The sequence below is a fragment of the Mus musculus genome, chromosome 3, assembly GCF_000001635.26.
Source record: "Mus musculus strain C57BL/6J chromosome 3, GRCm38.p6 C57BL/6J".
NCBI lineage: Eukaryota > Metazoa > Chordata > Mammalia > Rodentia > Muridae > Mus > Mus musculus.
Window position 1 is genome coordinate 53,924,161 of NC_000069.6, and position 24,415 is coordinate 53,948,575.

Here is a 24,415-nt window from a genome sequence, read left to right on the forward strand (position 1 = left end):
TTATACTTCCCAATCCCATTTTTCTCACACACATTGTTCTGTTAATCAAGTCCACACCATTCAGTCTATCTACCCCTTAGTCGCTTTCCATTCAGTTATCTGACTGTCATAACATTATAGTTCTGGGGTTGTATTAACCTTATATCGCATCCTAGTATCACGCCATCTTGCCTAAATCATCACTTCACTTCTGGTCAAGGCTTAGAAGTTCATCATCTCATAGAAAGTTGAGTGTGATGTGATGGAGGAGAGGCACAGACAGCTAGAAGGGACCTGTCCCTGGTCCATTCTGTTGCTGTAACAGAACACTCTGACCACAGGGAACTTAGGGGAGGAAAGTGTTTACATGGCTTACCCTTCCAGGTCACACAGTCTATCGATGAATGAGGCTGGGGCAGGAACTCAAGCAGAAGCCTGAAGCAGAGGATGCTGAGGACCATGCTTTCTGGTTCACTCTCTGACTCCTTCTCTCACAGGCCCATGCTTGGTTATCTTTCTTACATAATCCAGGACCACAGGCCTAAGGATGGGACTAGACGACCCGCATCAATGAAGACAATCCCTCATCGACACACCCACAAGCCAAGATGATCCAGGCAATTCCTGTGGAGGCTTTCCTCTCAGATAATTCCAGGCTGCATTGAGTTAACAATGTAACTAGGCCAGGTCACCTCATTCATGTTATAGTTATTAGCGCATATTAGAATTGTCTTATTTTGTTATATCTTTACTATTAGTTTCTTATTCTGCCTGATTCATAAATTAAACTTTATCAAGGTACACATGCAGGAGATAAAGGGTGTTACACCTTCAAGTCCTGTAACATATTCTCCAAGGATAAGGGGTGAGTCTTATATTCTTCTGATGATAATGTCTAGGTGAATCATTTAATTCCAGGGTCTGAAGTCCAGGGTTTTCCTTCCTCCCTCCTTCCTTCTCTCCCTCTTTCCCATCCTTCCTTCCTTCCTTCCTTCCTTCCTTCCTTCCTTCCTTCCTTCCTTCCTTCCTTCCTTCCTTCCTTTCTTCCTTAGAATAGTTTTCAGACCATGGAGGTCAGGGCAAAGGAATCTCTGAAACAAGGAACTACTTCTTAGCATGTTTAGCAAAAGAGACTTTGCAGGTGTGCTTGAGTTAAAAGATCTTGTGATAAAGAGAATAACCCAGATTATCTGTGTCTGGTCCCTCACATGCAGAAGAGACAGGCAGAAGTAAGGTTAGTGTGACACAGAAGGGAGGGAAACTTAGGCAGCCATTGCTAGTGTGGATGGTGGAAGCAGGCCATGTGTGAAGGAATGAAGAGAACGTCTGATATCCAGAAAGGGATAAGCACAGACTGTCCTCCAAGCCTGGAGAAAGAGTGTAGCCTATGCCCTTTGATTCTAAGCCAGGAAGGCTTGTTTTGAGCTGCAGATGCCAAGCAACGTAAGGCACTAATTCTGAGTTGTTTGATTCCACCCAGTTTGTGGGCACAATTCTGCCACAGCAGTAGCAACTGAAGGGGAGATTTGTCGACCTTTGTCACTTAACCATGCTCCGTCTTGAGGCTACCACTACTAAGGTTTTAATTTGAGTATCTCTTCAAACAGATGACAGGTTTTTAGAACCCTTGTCTGGGCATGGATTCTAACTCTAAAGTCAACAACATGTGCCTTGTAGCAAATTTCTTAACCTCTGACTATCTCAATTTGTCACCAAAAACTGTAGTTTCAAAAATTACTATTGTTGATTTTTGTGATGATCAATAATACATTCTTTCTAGAAAAAAATTCTTTTAGTAGCAGACTGACTGTAGTTATTTGAACACATCTGTTGCTCTTAAGATTGTACCATAAATGGACAGATTTTAACTAAGTTAACAAAATAATACCAATCTATAGGATATTAAATTATAAACTGTAAATAATTATTATATTAGCATTTATTTAACCATTACATTTTTTGCTACATAGTATAATTGTGGGAATAAATTTCTACTACCACATCCATCACTAGGTTGGGGAAGGTTGGGGAAGAACTAGAATTAGAAACTGATTATGAAACTGGATGGGAGTATGTCAGTGACTCTCAGTAGCTTCAGGATGTGTGTGTGGGAAGTGACTTTTTTGGTACCACTATTCCCTCATTCCTCAATAATTGATGGCATCTATTTCCACTGTCTGTATCACTGTCCATAGATGCTGTGGTGCAGCTTAGCATTTCATCACTGTTTCCTGGCAGACTCCATGCAACAAGAGCTGCAGTGGGCAAGTGAACTCCCCGGAAACAGTCCACCATCTTGCTCAACTGTGATGGGTGCACTCTGGTGAGGCACAGCCCCAACGACTTCTTCCTAGAATTGGTTCTTGCTACTGATGTCCTTTCTCCTGCTTGGCATTGCTATAACCCTCATTGATTTGGCATGGTGTGAGTGGTCACTGGGAGACCCTCAATGCCCATAGCCTGGTGTGATAGCTTCCTGAGTGATAGCTCACCGTATTGGGCAAATTTTCTGTAGACCAACATGAAGATGAACTTTCATGAATTAATGCTGTTTGGATGAATTAATGACTTTATAGAATTCTTAATTTGATTCAAATAATTTTAGGAAGAAACTTCAAGGAGATGGCTTTATTCGTTTTACCAGAAAGATGTAATAAAGTTAGAATCAAGAATAGAATGTGCTTTCTCCTCGTAGTACAGTAAGTAAAGGCTGTATAATAAGGGATATAATGAACTTTCATAAATTGCACTAAGAAGAGAAGTAGGCTTGAGACTGTGAGCAAGGAAAAACATTCATTGTAGGTCAGGTCCAAGGATGAGGCCACAGATGCGCACCATGATAAAGCAAGGCCATTTGAAACTGTTGCTTTGAACTTATAATGAGATTATGGAATGGAACACTGCTTTGAACATGCTATCAACATCCTTCTGTAATTCCCTTTGGTATAAACTTTTATATGTTAAGTAATCTTATAAAGGTTTTTTTGTCTAAGAAGGCATAAAAAGGCTGAGAGAAAAATCAAGTGTGGCTGTTGGGCCTGTTTCATCCACCATATATATCTGTTTATGTCTATATATATACATAAATATGTATGTAGGCATACATGTATATGTATGTATGTATGTATGTATGTATGTATGTAAGTAAGTATTCATGTACACTTGTGAAACTGATGAAACAGGTGGTTGAGCCCATCCAGTATATGAGTGGTGTGTGTGTGTTCGACTTTTTTTTCTTTCTGTCTTTCTTTCTTCCTTTCTTTTTTTTTCTCTGGGAAATTGCCAAAAGCCATCAGTTTTTGGCGCAGAATAACAGGAGTTAAGCTCCTGGAAGCCATCAGCTTCTGGCCCCCAGAATAGTAAGAGAGAGTTAAATTCCAGAGGTCATCAGCCTTTGTCCTTCTCATGCTATGTCCCACTTCAATACCTAACCCTGTCTGGCCTGGTCCCCAGCAGTTACCAATACCCGAGATAATTCACAGGGACTTGCTATCCTGTTTTGTCTATTCTGTTAGTGATCTTGTGTTCCTGTTGCTCTGACACCATGCATCATTGTGGGAAGGCCTAAATCTGAAGCTAGGAAGTAAAAAGAAAGAGAGGACAGACCAAGGTTTTGACATCCACTTCCAGGCAAAGGCTCAGTGACATAACTTTCTTTCTTTAGATCCCTCTGAGTCCTGGCTGTTAGCACATGGGTTTGGGGAGAGCATTTGCTACGTAGGCAACCAAATGCATGACATCTATAAACAGATACGGTTTATAGTAAACATTAAGCGGATGTGTGGACAGAACTCTGTCTACATTATGTATCAGACTTTTAAGTGTATAAGTTAAGCTATTTATATAATTTAGGAATGAAAATGAGAACAATCAGAATATTTGAGTGAAAAGTCACACTCTACTTCTCAAACAAATGAACAATTTATATGGTTTATGTATCAGTTATATACAATTGAAAAAAAGAAAAAAACTTAGAAAGACTAGCAAACAGTGGTATTTTTCAAATCTGTCAGTCATTAAAAATAATGCAAATGCTGACTGGTGTGGCCTTGTCCAGTCAACCGCACTGCTGAGATTTCACAGATGGAGCATCTCTGTCATGTCTAGAAGACAGCACCTGATGATGGGTGACTTGGTCCTCTGGCTCTGACAATCTTCTCACCACTTAAGAAATTCTTTTTAAAAATGAAACAAAAATTAAAATAAATTGTAAAAAACTTAAGAATAAGAATAGTCTGAAAAACTGTCACCATCCTTAGGAGCGCAAGGATATAAATGATTAAATGCAATGTGGGAACATAGACAGAGTGTTGCCAGATTGAGGTTGAAGCATAACTGTAAACCTATGTTTAATACTGACAGGGTCAGAGAGATGGCTCAGCAGGAAGGGAGTTTGCCATCAAGCCCCAAAACCTGAGTTTAATCTCTGTAACCCACATGGTAGAAGGAGAGAGCAGACCTCTACAAATTGTCTTTTTTTTTTTTAAGATTTATTTATTTATTTTATGTATGTGAATATACTGTAGCTGTATAGATGGTAGTCACTGGGAATTGAATTTTTAGAACCTCTGCTAGATCCAGTCAGCCCAGCTCACTCTGGTTGGCCCCGCTTGCTCAGTCTCTGCTTGCTCTGGTCCAAAGCTTTATTTATTATTATACATAGGTACACTGTACCAGAAGAGGGTGTCAGATGTGAGTCACCATGTGGTTGCTGGGATTTGAATTCAGGACCTTTGGAAGAGCAGTCAATGCTCTTACACACTAAGACATTTTGCCAGCCCTGAATCTTGTCTTTTGACACAGACAGACAGACAGACACACACACACACACACACCAAATAAATACATAAACAAATGAAAAAAAATTTTTAACAACTTTTATTATCTCTAGAGTGGAGATAACTTTTCTGCTTAGCCTTCAACATCTTGCACACATGGATCCCTAACTGATTTTTTCAGTCAAATGGACATCACACCTGGAAAATCAGTTGCTATCATCTATGCATTGAACACGGGCATGCTTTCTTCATGTCATGTGTCTCCATATAGCACAACATGACTGCATAGTACTTTATTATACCAGGTTTCTTAATTCTGAGATGGCTTAATGTAAACATACTACCTCGTTTATTATAGGAGCTTGAGCACCCATGGCAAATGCTGAGCCAACCCCTTGTATATAGAGAAGAAGTGGCACAGATATAGCCAGTGGCAGCTTTCTTATCTCTTTCCTCAGTTCTTAAATATCTTGCCTCTACGATATTTATCATGTAGCTTTCCCCACTAGGAATATGTACTTTTTTCTTCAGTCCATGCATGTACATACAAAAACTACAATTTTCAACTCTTTGAAACTTTTCTGATTATGTTGAGATGGGATTTATACCTCATTTTGAGCTTCATAAAATTCTATGTTTCTGTCTTGTAGAAGTTATTGTATTCTGCATTAAATTATATGTTAGGGATTTTATCTTGGTCATCTACTCCTGTCTCATGTATATCCCCTTCAGTAAAGCATGTTGCTCACAGATATAGTCTAACTGTTCATTTCTGAACACAGTGAGATATGACTGTGCTTATTACATAAATAAGAAAGTAGACGCTAAGCTACGAAAAATGACAGGAAGTTTGAAATTTCTGTTGTGGAGAGCCGTGCTGTGAGCAATCGCGTGCATGCTGTGAGCAATTGCCATTATAAGATGGCGCTGGCTTCCACTTTGCCTAACTAGTAAACAAGCCTTATGCGCAAGTGCAAGAGTGAACTCACGCCTAGTCACTGCCCATCTCGCGGTGTAGTAATGGGGTGATGGGCAAGCAACGAATCAGGAGCTGTCATGCCACATCAGGTGCTGAAACGTCGCACTGCGGGCTATATAAGCAGCGCCATTTTCCCGGTTTCGGGGTCTTCCCTCCTGATAAGTAAGCAATAAAAGCTTTGCTGCAGAAGATTCCGGTTGTCCTGAGTGTGTTCTTGCCAGCGGTGACAAAAGCTTGGAATATTCTGTGGCTCTGTCCCAGTGACTTTTGTTGGGCATCCCATTCATTCTCTTCTGCTGTACAGAGAGCTGGCAAAGGTACTCTCTCCAGAAAGCTTAGCTGGAAGAAAAGGTGCCAAGCCTGGACTGGTGTTAACACTGTCCATTATCAGTCACAGGCTATGACTAATTGATTATGATACCATCTATGACCCAGGTTCCTCCGCATTTAGCTTGCAAGATAACTCCAGGCTCTGATAGCATTCTCAAGGAATCACTCTTAAGTAATAGAGGGAACAGAAATCAGGAAGGCAGAGTCTGGGGTGGCATATTAGATGAGGCAGCCAAGAAAGGAGAAGAGTCAAGTACCTTTTAGTCATGGCAGGAAGGTGATGTGTCAGGGATTCCACTTTAGTCAGGGCAGTCAGGGAATGTGAAGAGTCCGGGCTGCCATTTTTAGCTATGGCAGTCAAAGTCCGTGAACAGTTGAGGGTGCCATTTTAGCTATGGTAGGAAGGAATTGGAGGTGCCATTTTAGCCAAGGCAGCTAGGGAAGTAGAAGAGTCAGGAGGCATTTTACTCTTGGCACTCTGGGAGGTTCTTTCAAAGTAGCTGAGAAGGCCCGCAGGCATATGAATTATCTGACCCGGCAGCCATTTCAATTTCAGAGAGCAAAGGATGTTCTGAAGGAAAAAAAACTATCCTAAAAGGCTCTACAGTAAGGCAGTTCAAAAATGGGGGAGGAGCCAGAGGCGTCTTCAAGGAGTCTGATACCTTGAAAGCTCTGGTAGAGATGAAGTAGCTTTCTATTTTACACCTCTATGTTAGTTTTCTGAGGTGCTGGCAATCAAATCCAGGCAATTTCATCCTGCTAGGCAAGCTTTGACAACAGAAGCATATCCCCCAACCATAGATTAAAGTATCTCATCCTACAAGTGACAGGTAACTGTGTGGAGAGCTTAGAGCTGAGATGTGCTTGAAGGCATGTGGTTTCTAAGTGGTGAGCATCTTCTGGGAGTTGTGTGGGGTACACTGGAGTGGAGGTAATGCAATGTTAGCTTGGATCAGCATTGTCACATTGGATAGAATCCCAGGATTCTTCATATATGGTGCTTGAGACATTATCATAAAGGAATGATTCTGTAGGTTAATCCCCTCTGCCCTGTCCTCCCCCCACTTCCCACATAGCTGAATGGAGGTGTTTTTATCGAGCTAGAAAACATGGTTTGAGAAATGTGTTCACATGGAGAGGTGATGGAAATTCTGCATTTACATATGTCTCTCCAGCCTCTTTAGGGTTAAGTAGGATACTTGGGGCTGGCATTCTTAGGATAGTGGTGGAGGTAGAGTTGTGCACGTAGGTGGGTGAGCAGGAAGTGTGAGCATGAGGAAGGTGCTCTGGGTACAGTCACTGAATGCAGAGGAGGCAGAATTGAAAACCCCCAACCTGAAATGTCAGTAAAGGAGATGAGACCAAGAAGAAATGATGGGAGTTGGGAAAGAAATGGTATGTTTAGAAGTCAAGTGAAAAACCAGTGTCTTCTGCAAGCCAAAGCAAAAGTGTTTTCCTTGCACTCAAATACACTCAAATAGCTAACTCTACAACCGACTGATAGAAAATGAGGAATGTTTAAATGAATTAATTTGGCACTACCAGTGCCTCTTAAGTCTAGAAAACAAAGGTACAAAATGAGACAATTTCTAAAGCTGTTTAAAGCATCAGTTCTTTAAACATTATCTGAGTGAAAGGAGCGGGTAAGTGTAGCCAACTGCATCCACTGGAAGAAGCAGAAATAGATGTGGTATTTTAGGAAAGGGGATGACAGGGACGTTTATTGTCGAGTCATGAATGTTTTCAGTAATTAGGGAAAGTGTGGGCGCTGCTCGGGAGAGTTAAGGGAGTTGATGAAGCGACTCACAGGAGAGTGAAGAAAACAGCAGATCTGTAGAGGATAGGAAGCACTGATGTGATGTGAAGACCCCTGGACTCACTGTTGCAGTGATTTCAGAGTTGTGTGTTTGTCTGAAAGCAGCAAACCCACATTCATGTCTCCTCAGCATCAGGAGGCTGTGCCTTCCCTATGGGCTCACTAGAGGCACCATCTACCATGCTGCCTCTCCTGTGAGCTCCCCCTTTCACTTGGCCGTTCTAAAACTATCAAGTATTCTGTTTTCTTCCCAGCATTGATCCATGTTCATGTTCAAAATCAGAGTAACCAGGAGCTAATAATGAAACAAACTAAAATTAAGCCACGCCGGCCTTAAAGGTCACCTAAATGCCAGGAAAACACATTACTAAAGCATATAAGTCATGTGTAAATCAGACAGATGTTTGGTGACCCAACACACGGCTGTTCAATAACCAATGTTGTGTACAACAAAGTCAACTCTGAAGGGGTTTTGCCTAAGGCATCTCACTTATAACCTTTTTTTCTAAATTTCAACATTCCCTCATAATTAAATAATGAAATCACTTTTAAGTTCCTGTGATAAATGTGCTTATATGATATTGCTTGAGGTAGTTTAGGAACGGCTAGCACCCTTGCATGCTTCCATTAGATGATCTTATAGAGCTCTTCTCCCTTCCTCTCTCTTAACAACGTACCCCACATTCTAACAGCATTTTGATGGTAATGTGAGAATGACTTGTTAATTGATCCTAATTATTGGCAGATATTTATGATTTAACAATGAACACCTCTGCATCATTTTTTTCCTGCAATCCTCAAATCTAAGTTTGCTTTCCTCATGTATTCAGTGACCTGAGCCTCATTTCCCTTTTCACTTGGGGTTTGAGAGGCTGAGTTAAACTAACCCCAACATTTAGCATCTCCCACTCAATTTCCATCCCAGACCCCCTTAACAACAGGAGGGGCCTAGGGAGTCCTCCCTACTTTCTTGAATATCATCAATAAAGTTCCCTAGACACCCCCCACCACCACCAAATGACCATAGAATGAAGTGAAACAATAGTTTTAAGTGTTGCTGATTTAAAACAGTACCCATTTATCTCACGTGTCTGAAGATTGGCAGTTGGAACTGAGCATGACTAGATGTTTCAGTTCTTGCTCTCTCTTGGGTCTATGCTGTGTTTATAGTTAAACGCCATGCTGGATAAGCTGGGACACTGGGGCTTGCTCTGCACATTCGTTGATCTTCTAGGAAGTTAGCCCATCCTGGTTCATCGGCAGGAAAGGAGTTCTGCAAGTGATGAGAGAGGAAGTTTCAAGACATTTTCAGTCAGAGATGAAAATATTGAAAAAAGGGCATTTGCTTTCTCCTTTCCTTGATAGCTGACAGAATCTGGTGGCTTTGTACACATTTCTTTAACAGCAAGTTCTTTGAGGTTTCCAGAGTCTCCATAAAGGGGACAGCCAGCATCCCCCTTTTTGTGTTCCTGTGACTCAGTTTATTGCTGCAGACTGGCTGTTTCTGATGCATGAGAAGTGGCTGGGTATGTGTCACTGTGCAGAAAACTGCCTGTGATTGCCGTGCTAGGATCATGATTGATGATGATAATGTGTGTGTGTGTCTGTCTGTCCATCTGTCTGTCTGTCTGTCTGTCTGTCTGTCTGTCTCTCTCTCTCTCTCTCTCTCTCTCTCTCTCTCTCTCTCTCTCTCTCTCTCTGTGTGTGTGTGTAGTGCTCCCACTAGACTCTTAGTTGTTGAGGGGACAAACATAGGAAATATGGCCTTACTCATCATTATATCTTTGTTCCTAGTATAGGCACATGGAGATGCCTTTAAACAGACTCTTTAATTAGATCTGCCAATATAAAACATAGAATGTTGATTTTTCTACAGAGTAGCACATGATCATCAATGCAATCACTGAATCGAAGGACGTTTCCCAGAGCTGAATAAGGTTCTAGGTATCTCCAGTTCCACTCTCAGGACAATGTAACTCTGTATAGGTAGTACAGTGCTCTAATAAACTGTGCTTTCCCCATCCCAAAGCAGAGCACATCTGTCTTCAGGTTGAGCACATCTGTCTTCACGTCCTAGCTCCTTTCAAACTTGTAGAACTAACTATGCAGACCTGACCCTCACAGTGACTAAACTGTAAAGCATTATCAACAAAATTTTGTGGGAGCAGGGATCTCAATATCTTTACTTCTACAGCTCAACATCTGGAATGGCATATGGATGATGCATTTGCCAATTAAAATATACTTGAAACAAATGAGGGAATTAATAATTCATAGCCAATGTATGGGCTGAAATATTTCTACGTGGCAGTTCAGCAGTTAGAGGTAGAGAGCTGTCTGATTCTACCTATCCTTGGGTCACTGACTTAAAAGGAAGATGAATTTTATAGTCAGGTTAATAGTAAGTTGCCATAGAAAACAAAAGATGTGGAGGACAGGCTAAATATCAGATATTCCAAATTTCGGTTGCAGACTTCTGTGCTTTCTGTTTCAGACTGTATAATTTTTACAGATGTTCACGTTGAAGCCTAGAAGTGTTTCAACATGTATACACAAGCCTGGTCTAGCTCACCCTGAGTTCATTCCTTCCCTGTAATGATAGGGATTTCATAGACGGCAGGCTAGATGCGTCCTACACTTTACACAGCAGAGTCTTAGAAAGTGTATAATTAGTTTGTAAGTACTTTTCTCTCCATTACTCTTTTTAGTTTCACAGCAGAAGCTAGCACTGCAATTTTAGGCTTTCTGTTGCATATTTACTCAGTTCTGGAGGGAAGCTTTATGAACTATTTAATTTTCCCCCATTATTTGTAAAGGAAAGACAAGTTTGCCAAAATATGTAGTATAATGCTTAATATATCTTAGACAAGTTATTACTTCATGTTACTTTAAGAACAACGTGTCTTAATTCTCTAAAAGTTTATTAGATACAATCTTTCATTTATAATTTACTCCAAAATAACAAAAAATATGTTTCTTGCCATGGTCTAAGTTAATAGGAGTAGTTATTTTATTAATAATGTGAATTTTTACAGGAGAGTTTGTAACAGATTATTTTGCTGCTTAAGATCTGTAGTGCTTAAGAAACTTTTTGCCAATGGGCTAGCTTTTTTCCCTTTTAAGTGTTTTCAACACAATTAATTATTTTCTCTTGATTTCTTTTTTTATTAACTATTTTCATTTTACGTACATTGATGATTTGACTGCATGTATATGTGCATGAGGGTGTTGGATCCCCTGGAACAGGATTTATACACAGTTGTGAGCTGCCATGTGGGTGCCAGGAACTGAACATCTAGAAGAGCAACCAGTTTTTTTGTTTTGTTTTTTGTTTTGGTTGGTTTTTTTTTTTATTTATTTATTATTATAAATAAGTATGCTGTAGTTATCTTCAGATGCACCAGAAGAGGGTGTCAGATTTCATTACAGGTGGTTGTGAGCCACCATGTGGTTGCTGGGATTTGAACTCAGGACCTTCGGAAGAGCAGTCAGTGCTCTTACACGCTGAGCCATCCCATCAGCCCTCTGGATTTCTTTTTAATTTCCATAATTTAGCGATTTGGAGTTGAAGGCGAAGACTGAAGATCAGTTTTGTGTATGACCCAGGCCAAAATTGTTACTTTTACTAACCTTTTGCTATGAAGATCCGAGAGAGAGTTACAGCTAAAAAACATCACTAAACCCAGTGGAGGGATCCCTTACTCACAGCTGGATGAGCATTTAGCTGTCTGCACGTTACTGGCATAGCCTTGCTATCCTTCTCTTGGTGCAGAGTCCTCTGTGCTCTGTTCTTTCAAAATCTGTATCTTGAAAAATACTTCTCAATGCGACATATAGGTTGTCCTGTATGTCTCTAGCTAAAGGTGTGCACTGTTTACTTTTAAGCAGTGTCATTATATTCATTTTCAGTAACAAGGAAATGATAGCTATCCCTTTGTACTGCATTAAAAAAACAGGCTGCTTCCTTAGTTGTTTTATACAAAGTTATAATGCATTTTAGTGGAGACTCTTGTTTTACACACACACACACACACACACACACACTCACACACAGTTCTATTAGCATTCTGGACTTAAAGTGACAAAATATATCCTTAACAAGTTGTGATGTCATCAAATATCGTCATCTTTGAGCAAGTCTTTTTCCATGATTGTTGCTGGTTTAGAGGAATACTCTTGATTCCTACATAAAAGTTTTATTTTCTAACAAAATCAAGTCTAGGAAAACCACATACTATATTCAGTTAAAAATTCTGAGTATTTTTCTCTTGCATTTTTTGAGATCCTTTGGCTGTTAGGTCCTGTCATTTTGAAATAAGGATATATTGCTCTTTCCCTTTCAAATTTTAAAAATACTTATTTTAAACTTCACTTAATATGGCAGCCAGGAATTTTCAAGGCCAGCTTAAAATCAGGACTGTGATAAACACCTGGCTTTAAGACTGTGCTTTTTGCATTTTAAAAACAATGTAGTTTTATGGTTTGTTAGGAAATATTTTCTAAATCACAAATGAGTAATGGTTGCTGTCAAATTGTTTTCTGCATTGATTAAAAAATATGTGGTGGTTTTTCTCTCTGCTAATCTTTTGTGTTCATTTTAATATTGGAATATTTAAAATTGCACACAATACTGAATATGTACAGAAAAAAGACAATAGTTATCTATACTTACACTTGATAGAGTACATTTCTGTGTTTTTCCCACACAATACATATTCTTCCAACAATGCCTACTGTAGACATCATAGACAAGCGCCTCAAACTTACCTGAATCCTGACAATATCACGGATCAAGGGGTAGAGTCCCAAAGACAGCATTCTCTAGTTTCTCATAACACATTTACTATTTCTCCCATAATGCCATTAAATTTTTCATCATCTTGATTGGTCTTTAAGCAGTTATTGTAAAATCCAAATCTGCTAAATCAAATGTCAATCAATTATGGCTTTAACGTTACAACTTCATAATTTCTGTGACATTACGATCTTTTCTCTTAGAATATTTGGGCTGTGTTTGTTAGCTACTTGACAATGTGAATAAGAATTTTAGAGCATTGTTTTCATGTGTGCTTGTTTCTACCAGACATATTCTTTACCATGCTCAGTTTTATTCTTGTTACTACAGCTCAGCAGTGGGCCTGAGCCTTGTTTTTTTAATCTTTACCAACTGCCTTCAGGTAAAATTATACTATAGACTGCCAAGTAGCCTCATCCTAAAAGGGCTTTCATGCATACCCTTCTGGGCTTCTTATTCCTCATACAGGTGAGTATTTGCCTTTGAACATACTATGATATACATGTCTCCATTCTTACCTCCACTATGACACAATAACAGATCTAACAGGAAATCTAGAAAGAAAAGTGTTCCCCAGAGCCTCTTAGTCAACGAAGGCATTCTTACTATCCACAAACACCACAGTTGTCACCACAGGTGCTGGATATGTTCACATGCATTCTCTGACATGTGTAATACATGTAATACATGTGTAATACAGGCCTCATCCCCAGCCAAGGAGCTGTTTGCAGTTGATGGCTCCTGGGACCAAAGTGGCTTGCCTGTGTTCCAGTGGGTAGTGTTCTATTTCCATGAGCAGGAAGGCAGCACTAGTTAGATCTACTAAAAAACAGGACTATAGGAGGGAAGCTTGGGAGGGAGGCATCTAGGGGGAGTTGGAGGATGCTTTTAGGAGTAGATATGATATAAACACAGTGTTTTCATGTATTAAGCAACCAAAGAATAGATAAGATGTTTTAAAAATGGAGGAGCAAGGTAGACAGGAAGGCCCATGCCTCACTGAGGAACCATTGGCAACTGAGAGCTGCTTGGGGATGGAAAGTAAGTTTTCTTTTAGGATGTGATTGCCACCTTCCATGGCAAACTCCACTCCCAAGAGTATCTCAGCAGCCCTGGTCCTCGGCAGAAGCAGCAAGCCCCAATGAGCCATCTGCTCAGTCGTCGTCTCTTCCCTTCTATCCTCCTCAAGCAACCATTAGGGGTGTAAAATGTGTCTCATGCTATTGCTGATCTTATCACATATAAGAGAAGTGCATAGCACCCAGGTAACAGCTCTTCCCAGAAGATGTGAAGAAAATGAGAACTTAGCATTGGTTCAAATTGTTAAAATGGAGATGATGTGTTCTATCAGATAAGACACAGTGCTCATTTGAACTGAGGAGTCAGTGTCAGCCTCTCCTCATTCCAGATGCAAGATGCTTCCGGAGTCTGCACAGAAGCAGAGCAGCTCTGGACTTTATGACTCAGGAGCTCCTCTTCTCAACAATTCTATAAAATATTCAAGCGTGTGTGTGTGTGTGTGTGTGTGTGTGTGTGTGAACGTCCCTGTCCCTGCCATTTCTCTGTAAGTCATTTACATTTCTTTCTTTCTTCCTGGGTTAATTACTTTCAGATGTGCTATAAAGGGTGTCTACTAAGAATCACCTGGAATTTTTTGGTAGATAATTGGAAGATATTAACTGATAATTCTCCACTCATGAATCAGTCCCGCCCACCTTTCCTGACTGTGACATTTCCCAACTATTCTAAGAGACTTCCTGTTGTGTGCTACCTCTAATTAGATTTTCTGTCACAGACAACCATTTGCATATCTAATCACATTTTGATGTTAATTTTACATCTTTTTGTAATATTTTTGAAGGCGTTTTAAGGAAGAGTGACTTAAATTTAGGCTAAAATACAAGAGTGGTTATAATTTCCAATCTAACTATGGGTTAGTGATTTGGTCAAGACAGAGGCTGCTTTCACCTGCCTCAGGTTTCAAGCAGTTTCTCACCTTTGCTCATAAGCGTCCTCACAGATCTGGTTCCAGTTTTGCTTCTGGAAGCTCATAAGCGCTTTTCTGTGATGGAAAGGAACAGCCACTGTTCGCTGGATACTGCCACAGCAGCATCATACAGCTTGACAAGAACATCACAGGCTTCATTCCAGCCTGTTTATCCTCTGCATCATTCAAAGCACAGCCCACAATGCCACATGCAGTGACCCACTGGGAACCAACCACAGGCTCATCTGACAAAAGACATGGTGTGAACAAGGCCTTTGAGAACGAGCAGGGCTGTTTCTTCTGACCTATCATTTACATAGCTGCTTGGAGGCAGGAGGCAAAGTGGACTGAAAAAAATCCAACAAGTAGCCCCAGAACCAAACTAGAAGCTGAATATTGACATCTGATGGGCCACTTGAGAAATGACTCTGGATGCAGACCCTAGAACTCCTAGTTTTTCTTTTAGAATCCAGGTAGGATTTCTCACAGACTTCTCTGTGCCACATAGCACCACCCACAGGAAAGGGCTATTGTCCTGCAATGTACAGGGAAGCATGAAAAAAATGTATCTAAGAGACCTGACCATATCAGTAGTAATGTGGAAGCTTAAAGGTGAGCTACTCCCTGGTCCTCGGCCTCTGAGGTGACTTACTTTTGTATGGCTTTTCCTACCCTTTCCATCTTACTAAATCCTATGTTACCTGGGACCTGAATAGGCTTGCTTATCGCTCATCCTCAACTCTTCCCCTAGGTGTTTACTTATAAGAACATCTCAGGCCTCTGTGGCTATCTGTATCTTGCCTACATGCTTTTCCAGTGGAGTTTGTTTATTATCTTGCATCTCAGGTTCCTCAAGTCCTGGAACAGGTCAAATATACCAAATGGATTTTATGAACTACATGTGACTTTATTCTTTTTTCAGTCAGATCCTTTAAAACCATGGTTTGAACATATTTCTGTCTGTGTCTTAGTCAAACTGTAGGTTCTGGTGGTTTTGAGGTTAATAGTAAATAGTTTTCCATTGACTTTTAGGAGAACAATGTTAGGCGTGGTTTGCTGACCACATGCAGTTCAAGTTTCTCTTCATTTCCAGAATGCCCCTGCCTTGTGCTTTCAAGGATGTGGTGAGAGGGAAGAGAAGATGGCCTCCATGTCCTTGTCTTCTCACAGCTGTTCCTAGGGACTCCTTCAGGGGAAGAAGGGACTGAGTTCACACCCTAGCCTGTTATATTTCAAGCCTTCCGGGTGGCAGAGCTCCCGAACCTTTCTCTAGTAGAAAAGGTGGTGGGCTCCCAAGGAAGAGTTCCTGCTATCTTGCAATCAGGACTTCTTTGACCTGGGAAGTTTTGTATGTGATTATCCACATACAGCTGTGGTTCCTCTTGTTTCTCAGATGTTTGTATCATCAAGGCCATTTAAAATTCCCAGGTGAGTCTTCCACTGTAGCCTCTGGTAAATTAGTTAATTTGATTTCCACAACAAGATTTATGTCTTGATAATGAAAATACTTGTATATTCTTGCTTTATAAGGATTTGAAGTAGGGTGATTAATTAGTAGCCTGAATTGCCCAAAATTTCCCAGTTTTGCCTCTGGAAACCAAATGTTTGGTCATGATCTTGTCCCTAGGAAAACTAAGTCACCATGAACTTAAGAACAAGGCAAATTTTCTCTTTGTGATGCTCCAAGATGTCTAAAATCACAACCTCTTTTCTTTAAATTCCATTAGGCAAGAACTGCAGAGTTGTTTGTATACCTCTCAGTGCTGAGTACCAGTGCTGAGGTCCCTCTGAGTTCTTCTGAAGATGCCTGTCTGACTCGGTAGAAAAGCTATTGGCACTTCCATGGCATTCATGCTGTTATTTCACATGAGCATATCTTCTCTGGCATGTTGGTATTCACTCCTGGGTACCACTGTTGGGTTTCCTCTGCCAGGATCCCACATTGCACCTTCCAGTTGCCTAAAAGCCAATAGGGAAGAAGTTTCCAACTCAGTTCCAGTTTGATTTGTCTCTATGTAGCCCTTAGCTAATTACCCCCCACTCCCTGCCACATACACCTCTACACCTGCCTTTGATGAGAGAACTTACCTGGACAGCACATACATTTGTTCAGAGCAAAAATGGGAATGGAGACACTGGCAGACTGTGATGTTTGAACTGTTCAGTAATAAAGAAAGGACACCAGAGGCTTTTTACAGCATTCTTAAAGGGACACTGATAATATTTACGAGTTACTACAGTATAATTATCTGGAAACCTTACCTTGATATTTTAATTGGGTTATAATTCAATGCTAGTGATCAAACTCAAGGCCTTGTGTATGCAATGCAAGTACTCTACACCCTAAGCTCAGGAAACCTACATGAAACCATTCTAACACAAAGACAGAAAACAGAGTGCTGACCTGTATGCTGATAGCAGTACCCAGAGAGAAGCTGAGAAAACATAGTCTCAGTCCAATGAAATGTCTTAGCATGCACACACACACACACACACACACACACACACACACATCACTCTCCACCAGGCCTGGCTGACTTGTGATTGATCCCTGGGACGAAAACTGGTAGAAGAGCCAACTCCTGCAGGTTGCCCTCCAATCTACACATGGTGGCACATGTCCCACCCAAGCCCACTAGAATACAATTTAAAAATCTCATAAAGATATATAAAAAGAGAAAGTATAAGTTGGAGTTTCTGTCAGGAGGGCCATTATAAATACAGTTGTAATGTGTTGCCACAGTGATCCCTAACAGAGGCGATTTGCAGGGAGAGATGAGGATGTGACAAAGGAGCAGGGTGGCAGTGATGATCATAGGTGACACATACTTACTTGGTTTATTGAATTGTGTATTTAGCTGGTCATAACCAGCGAAGCTCTGTGTGCCTACCCCTTCCTCTACCCACCAACCCAAGAGCACATTGCCAGCCCATCTGTCTTTTCCTGTGTGGAAGTTTCCACCATGATAATTACTTAATCGCTCTTCATTTTCCTTGTGAGTCAGCTCGATTTTCTCTAAGTTTCAAATCTTAAATCTTTGTGTTGCAAATCTATTTTGCTGATGTGTTTAGATAATTAGATTTAAAAATAATTTCTGTGGCTCACATGGTTCATTAGTTGCTGAATAATAAATGAGATTAATTTTCATAGTTTATGTCCCAATGTCTCAGTATAGTTAATAATATTTAGAACAATTTATAAATTGGGGAGAAAGGCTCAATTTATAAAACAAACTGTGTCTTAATAAAGCCATAAGGTAAATGGTGTCTCTCTTTTTCTACCTGCCAGGCTTATCTCTTCAAAAGCTTTTTATAACATCTTTTAATTTATTGATAGACATCACTGGACCCTGATGTCTCCAGGCACAGTGCTAAGGGCCCCTGAGCCAGATGGGTCCAGGCCATCTGACCACAAGTGCAGAGCTTGACTCATTCACCACCACAATTGTGGTATGAGTGTGATCAATTACCCCCTGAGTTGAATAATTCTGAAAGGTAGACAGTAGTCATTTGTTTTTTGAAGGTTGTTTTAGCACAAAATATCTATCTATCTATCTATCTATCTATCTATCTATCTATCTATCTACCTACCTACCTACCTACCTATTGCTGTGAAATCATCGAGTATTCTTCATAGTGAAGAAAATGTTGAAGAACTACATAATCACAGTTTGGAATTAGGGTTTGCTTTGCAGAGCCAGGATGATGCCCCCTCTGATAACTTACTTTGGTCATCTCCTAATTGGATGGAAAAACAACAACAACAACAACAAACACCTAAACTATTAATGAAGCTACTTCTGCAATTTTTTCCCCAGAATTAATAGCTCATGAAGGTTCTGACCCGAGGAATGGTTCAGTTCCCCAATGGATTAAAAAATCTGATGATTGTCAAGAGGAGGTAGAACTGTGGAAGCAGATTTCAGGTTGTATAGCTGGTGCCACTCCATCAGAGAGAGCTCAGGTCTGGTATATAGCAGGCATGCTGTAGAAGGCTATAGATATATAATCAATAATGGTTGGAAGTTGAATGGGTGCCAAAGCACACAGTAGAAAGAGATGGTACATTTCTCTGAATTTCTTACTAGTACATAAATTCCAGGGATGATCATATGCCAGCATATGGATGTAGAAAAATACTTTCCAACTTACTTCCTGATGAACATTTTCTTTCTTTACAGTTTGGGGATCTATTCATAATTCTACTATGTATCCTGAGCTTTTTTTCCCCCGCCGGCAAGAACACACTCAGGACAACGGAATCTTCTGCGGCAAAAGCTTTATTGCTTACTTCTCAGGAGGAAGACCTCGAATACAGGAAACTCAGTCCTTTTACAACCCACAAAGAGCGGTTGGAGACGTGTCAGCTCCTGATTAGCTGCTCACCATTAGCCCAGGTGACGTCACGGGACAGGCAGGGCACAAGGCATGAAAAAATACCCCAGCACATGCGCAGACTACTTGTTTACTAGTTAGAACACTGGATATCAGCGCCATCTTGTAATGGCGATTGCAAGGGCGGCTCCTCACAACTATGAATGTTCAAGTAGTGTGCATGGGATGTATTTGAGTTTCTCATAGGTGGCCATCTGTGGATAAAATGGTTTCCACACACCAGGTGAAATACAAACACCAACTGGTTGTATCTATCATCTTCAATATCCATGTGTGGGAATTGCATCACACAAACAACAACAAAATCACACAAATAAAAAAATAATATTTCACTTTTGTCCAGGATTTTGGCACTGCAGTTATCAGGTAGAGTCAGATGCTAAGGAGAAACTGCTTAGTAACAGATAGGAAACAAACACAATAAATAATAGTAATAATAATAAAAATCAGAGCCAGAGAGAAGGCAAAAAGTCTAGAAAAGGCCCTCTCCTGGCCAAGACAAAGCCATTGCAACAGAAAGCCAGAGCTACTGAGGATGCCTGCATTGTTTCCTGTAGTCAGGGCCTCAGGCACCCATCTACTGTTAAATATTTACCATGAATAGATTTAAGGAGAAGGGGAGTCATTGGCTTCAGTTGTATACTGCCTGATGACCCCACCAGTAGATGATTGCACAGTGACTTAGTAAGGGTTTTACGGCTGTGAACAGACATCATCACCAAGACAACTCTTACAAGGACAACATTTAATTGGGGCTGGCTTACAGGTTTAGAGGTTCAGTCCATTATCATCAAAGCAGGAACATGACAGCATCCAGGCAGGCATGGTGCAGGTGGAGCTGAAGTTCTACATCTTCATCTGAAGGCTGCTAGCAGAATACTGACTTCCAGGCAGCCAGGAGGAGGGTCTTAAAGCCCACACCCCCACAGTGGCACACCTACTCTAACAAGACCACATCTACTCCAAAAGGTCCATACCTTCTAATAGTGCCACTTCCTGGGCCGAGCATACACAAACCATCACACACAGGCGGTCCTGTTCAACAAAATATGTCACAGAACAAAACCCAAAGTCGTGAATCTGAGATGGAGACAGGCAGGGAGTAAGGGGAAGGTTGAAAGATGGAGGGGGGGGGGAGAGAGTATGGTGTGAGAAAGCAAGCAGAGCAGACTATATGCATATGTGAAATTTGCAAAGAAAAATAAAACAAAAGGCCTTAGGAAGTATATGTAGTATAGGCAGTATACTATATGACAAATATTGTTATGTTACATACAGTGTAAAGACTTCCTTTTATGATGCTAGTCTCTAATTTTTCTCATTAATTCTAGAAATAAATGTCTACATTTTAGTCCTTTTTTATTTAAAATCATAGATGTGAAACCCATGCGAGCCTTACACGAGTCCACTGGGTAATAAAATCCATGGTTATGGTTAAATGTTAGATATGTAACTACAAGTTCAAATTATGTTGCTTATTTCATTTAGTCACATGTTTTTTCTTCAATGCATTTTTATTACATATTATTAAAATATGGTTTAGGGCTGGGACTGTAGTTTAGTGCATAAGATCCTGAGTTAAAAACTCCATGGCACTATAAAAATAGTAACTCTTTATATATCAACCATTGTATATTAAAATGCTCTATTGAATTTGTAGTTTGGCACATAGATAGCTCAACATATCATCACAACAAAATTCCTATTGAACTTATCCTTACTTTGTGCAATTCCTTTCTCATGGAATCTCTGCCATATCTGTACACATTGATCAGCTTTTTGTTAGTTCTAGAATTGTATATAAGTGAGATCACTCTACGTGCACACATTTATCTTGTTCCTTTGCTTCAGTTGTTTTGGGGGTTCACTTCTGTCATCTGTTTTAAAGACTGCTTAGATTCCATCATGTGGATAGAGCAAAGAACTTTCCACCTCACTTCCTGATGGATATTTGGGTGGTTTCCAGTTCTGTAGATTTTATACAAATCTGCTGTGAACACCCAAGTAACCCACAGAGGACTGCCTTCATTTCTTTTCCATTGCTATGAAAGACACCATGTCCATGGCAACTTATAGAAGAAAGGACTTTCGGGTGGGGGGTGCTTATAGTTGCAGAGGGTTGGAGTCCATGGCCATCATGGAGGGAAGCATGGCAGCAGGCAGGAAGGCATGGTATGGAAGAGCTGCTGAGAACATCTGTCATGATCCACAAGCTGGAGGCCTAACTGGGAATGGCCTGGGCTTTTGAAGCCTCAAAGTTCATCCATATTGACACACCTCCTCCAAATGACCACACCTTCTAGTCCTTACCAAACAGTTCCACCAGGTGGGATCCAAGTATTCAAACATGAGTACATAGGGACCATTCTCACTGAAATCACCACAGGCACATACTTGCCTGTTTCTTAGTGAACAGCTCTGGGTGGAATAGTTAACAAATACAAGGAAAAGTGAAAACACTACATTATTTTGAATTAGTGCTACTATTTTCCATTTCAGTTGTCAATGGCCCCTATAGTAGGAATTTACCTTCCATAAGGCTTGATCAGCAATGCAGATGCCCTGTACTCTCTGATCCTCTTACTCCTGAGGACTGGGAGTGGTTTGCCACCAACTTGTTCCAGCAACTAGAAACTCACCTTTTGCCTCAGCCAAATTCCACCTATTTACCCCACAGCTACTCTTGACCCTTGTTTTGATTAAATACAGTCTCCTATAGATGCTTAATGCCAACAAGTCCAGGGAATGTCTATACCTTATCTCTAGACTTATACTGATGGGGTATGTATATGACAAGCTCCCTTTTCAAACTTCTGTATATTTCTAAATGAATTATGTACATATGGTGTAGGTGTGTGGTGGTGGTGGTGGTGGTGGTGGTGGTGTGTGTGTGTGTGTGCCAAGGGTGGAGGTAGGGTTGTGCATGTGTGCAAGTGCCCCTGAGGCCAGAAGAAGGCAGTGGATCTCTTGGAGTTAGGGATGATGCTGGGAACTGAATTCGGGTCCTAACAAATACAATACATGCTCCTTGACGTTGCACTATCTCCCAGCTGTAGAAAATCAATGTAACTTTCCAAAGTCTTCAGTTTGACTTTGAGAAGGAAGAAATATGACCTTGTTTTCTTTTAACAGCATCTGCAAAATGAGAAAAGGCACACATCACAGGTATGTGAGTGTTTCTGCACAGCCAGGGTTTCTCCACCAGCAGATGGCTGAGCATGTTGGTGGGAAGACAACAGATCAATGGCTTTGGGAAGAGATAAAAGGCAGAGTGAAAGAGCCCCGAAATGTCACCTATTCAGGCTTAATGCACAATTGCCACCTCTGTTACCTATGAAGGAGGCACCAGCAAAACTCTGTTGGAGGTGGTGAGGTTAGATAGAAGCGTTATAGAAAGGACTTTAATATGTTAACTAGTGATTAAAAGAAAATTTAGTGCTAAAGCTCCCCCCTCCCCTGCCCTTTGCTTTAAAAGCACAAGGAAGCCCTTGCCCTCAGGAAGAATTGTCTTAAAAGAGAAAAGGGCATGCATTATTATGAATCTGAAAAACCACCTCGAATTTCATTTGAATGACTCTCCATTTCTCATTCAGCATGTTCTTGTTCTGTGTCTTAACTGTTAACCATTCTGGGATTTCACTTCCCTTGGAAAAGCTTGCTGTGTGGTCTATTGCCATTTTTGTTTGAGATAATCCCCAAAGAAAAGCTTCATTATTTAAAATACAATTCCCCTGTATAGGATGCAGTTTTTGAGACACAGTGACACAGAATCCCCGTGCTGACGTAATGATAGGACATTAGATATTCATGACATATCAGGGTTTTTTCATGCAGCTTCTCGCAGCTCTATGGAATAGCTCCACTTTGGAGAAAGCACTTTGAGTCAGTGTACACATGGTTTAGAAGTGGTGAATCGGGCCGAACCCTAAATCCTCTGGTGTAATTTGGTACCACGTGTCTGTACACTCAGCATAGCCTTGCCATCTCAAGCCTCCCAGCTTCTGGAATCTCAACTATCTGGCATCCCAGGCTCTGTATCTGCGAAAGGGGCATGTGAGATTGCAGTATCATCCGTAGCTCCCAGGATCGAGGTCTGAATGACACTGAAGGGCAAGAAGTCACGCAACCCAAACAGCCTTCTCTCACATTAAAGAAACTTCCTGGAGACTTCCATTAGCTGCCTTACTCCATAATAATGTCAGCAAGTGCATGGACACAGACAGACAGACATAAGTATGAACATTGCGCTCAGTGGAACGCCATTAACCCCAGACGCATTCTGAGATTTTTTTTTTTTTTGATCTGCTCTACGTAGCTGTGCTCATTAACTCTCAAGTTCTAGCAAAACAGCCAGTGGTACTGTGCAATTGGAGAAGTGCCTTAGAAAAACTCAGAGGTGTGCCTAATGTCCCAAACAAAATATAAATATGATTTGTTAAGCGCAAGGGATGTTAGGGTCCCAGGGTTAAACACCGCAATTCCCTTCACAGACATGTGGCTGACTGCTATGGGGGGCTGTGAACTAAGACCTGTGGAGCTGGAGGAACCGTGCCACACCCCACTTGAAGTGAGTGTTTCATATGTCTCTGCTCTAGGCTTGCTCCTTATCATCCCCAATTTCCCAGTTCTTCCCTGCAGAGCATCCTTCACATCCCTGACATGCTCGTGGGACACTCGTTGGTTCCTGCTTTGTGGTGTGTTTTCCTCTGACTGTCGCCTCTTGAAGACCCATGAAGACATCTCTAACATTCAACAGACTGCTTGGATCGTCATACAAATTCAGTTAACAACTGTTGGGAAAAACTCCAGCGTTGACACCTCTGCTGTACTTTGTACTTTATTATGGTTTCTGGTAAACAGAAAACCTGCGAAGATAATAGTGCCTGTGTTCTGTGCATCCATCCGGTTCCTCAGCTGATGTGCTTTAGGTCGTAATATGTTTGCAGAGTTAATGATCCATCACTGATGCTAGTCAGCTCCGTTCCATGTTTGACTGACACTATAGTAAGTTTCCCTGTCCTGTCTAGCACATTGCATTGAATCATTTATATCCTTGGGAGCCTATAGATGGTGTCAGTTTTTCAGACTATTCTTATTCTTAAATTTTTTTCTACAATTTATTTTAATCTTTGTTTTATTTTTAAAAAGAATTTCTTAAGTGGTGGGAAGATTGTCAGAGCCAGAGGACGAAGTCACCCATCATCAGGTGCTGTTTTCTAGACATGACAGAGATGCTCCATCTGTGAAATCTCAGCAGTGCGGTTGACTGGACAAGGCCTGCCTGACCACACCAGTCAGCATTTGCATTATTTTTAATGACTGATAGATTTGAGAAATACCACTGTTTGCTAGCTTT

The 24,415-nt window shown here is 40.8% G+C and overlaps 1 long non-coding RNA gene across 1 annotated transcript; it reads left to right on the top strand.

The window, feature by feature from the left end:
- Window positions 1–674: 674 nt before the first annotated feature.
- On the top strand, window positions 675–19,391 carry Gm31026 (predicted gene, 31026). Its single transcript, NR_166395.1, has 3 exons — window positions 675–844; window positions 2,175–2,302; window positions 18,846–19,391. It is a non-coding gene; the product is annotated as a predicted gene, 31026 (long non-coding RNA).
- Window positions 19,392–24,415: the final 5,024 nt, after the last annotated feature.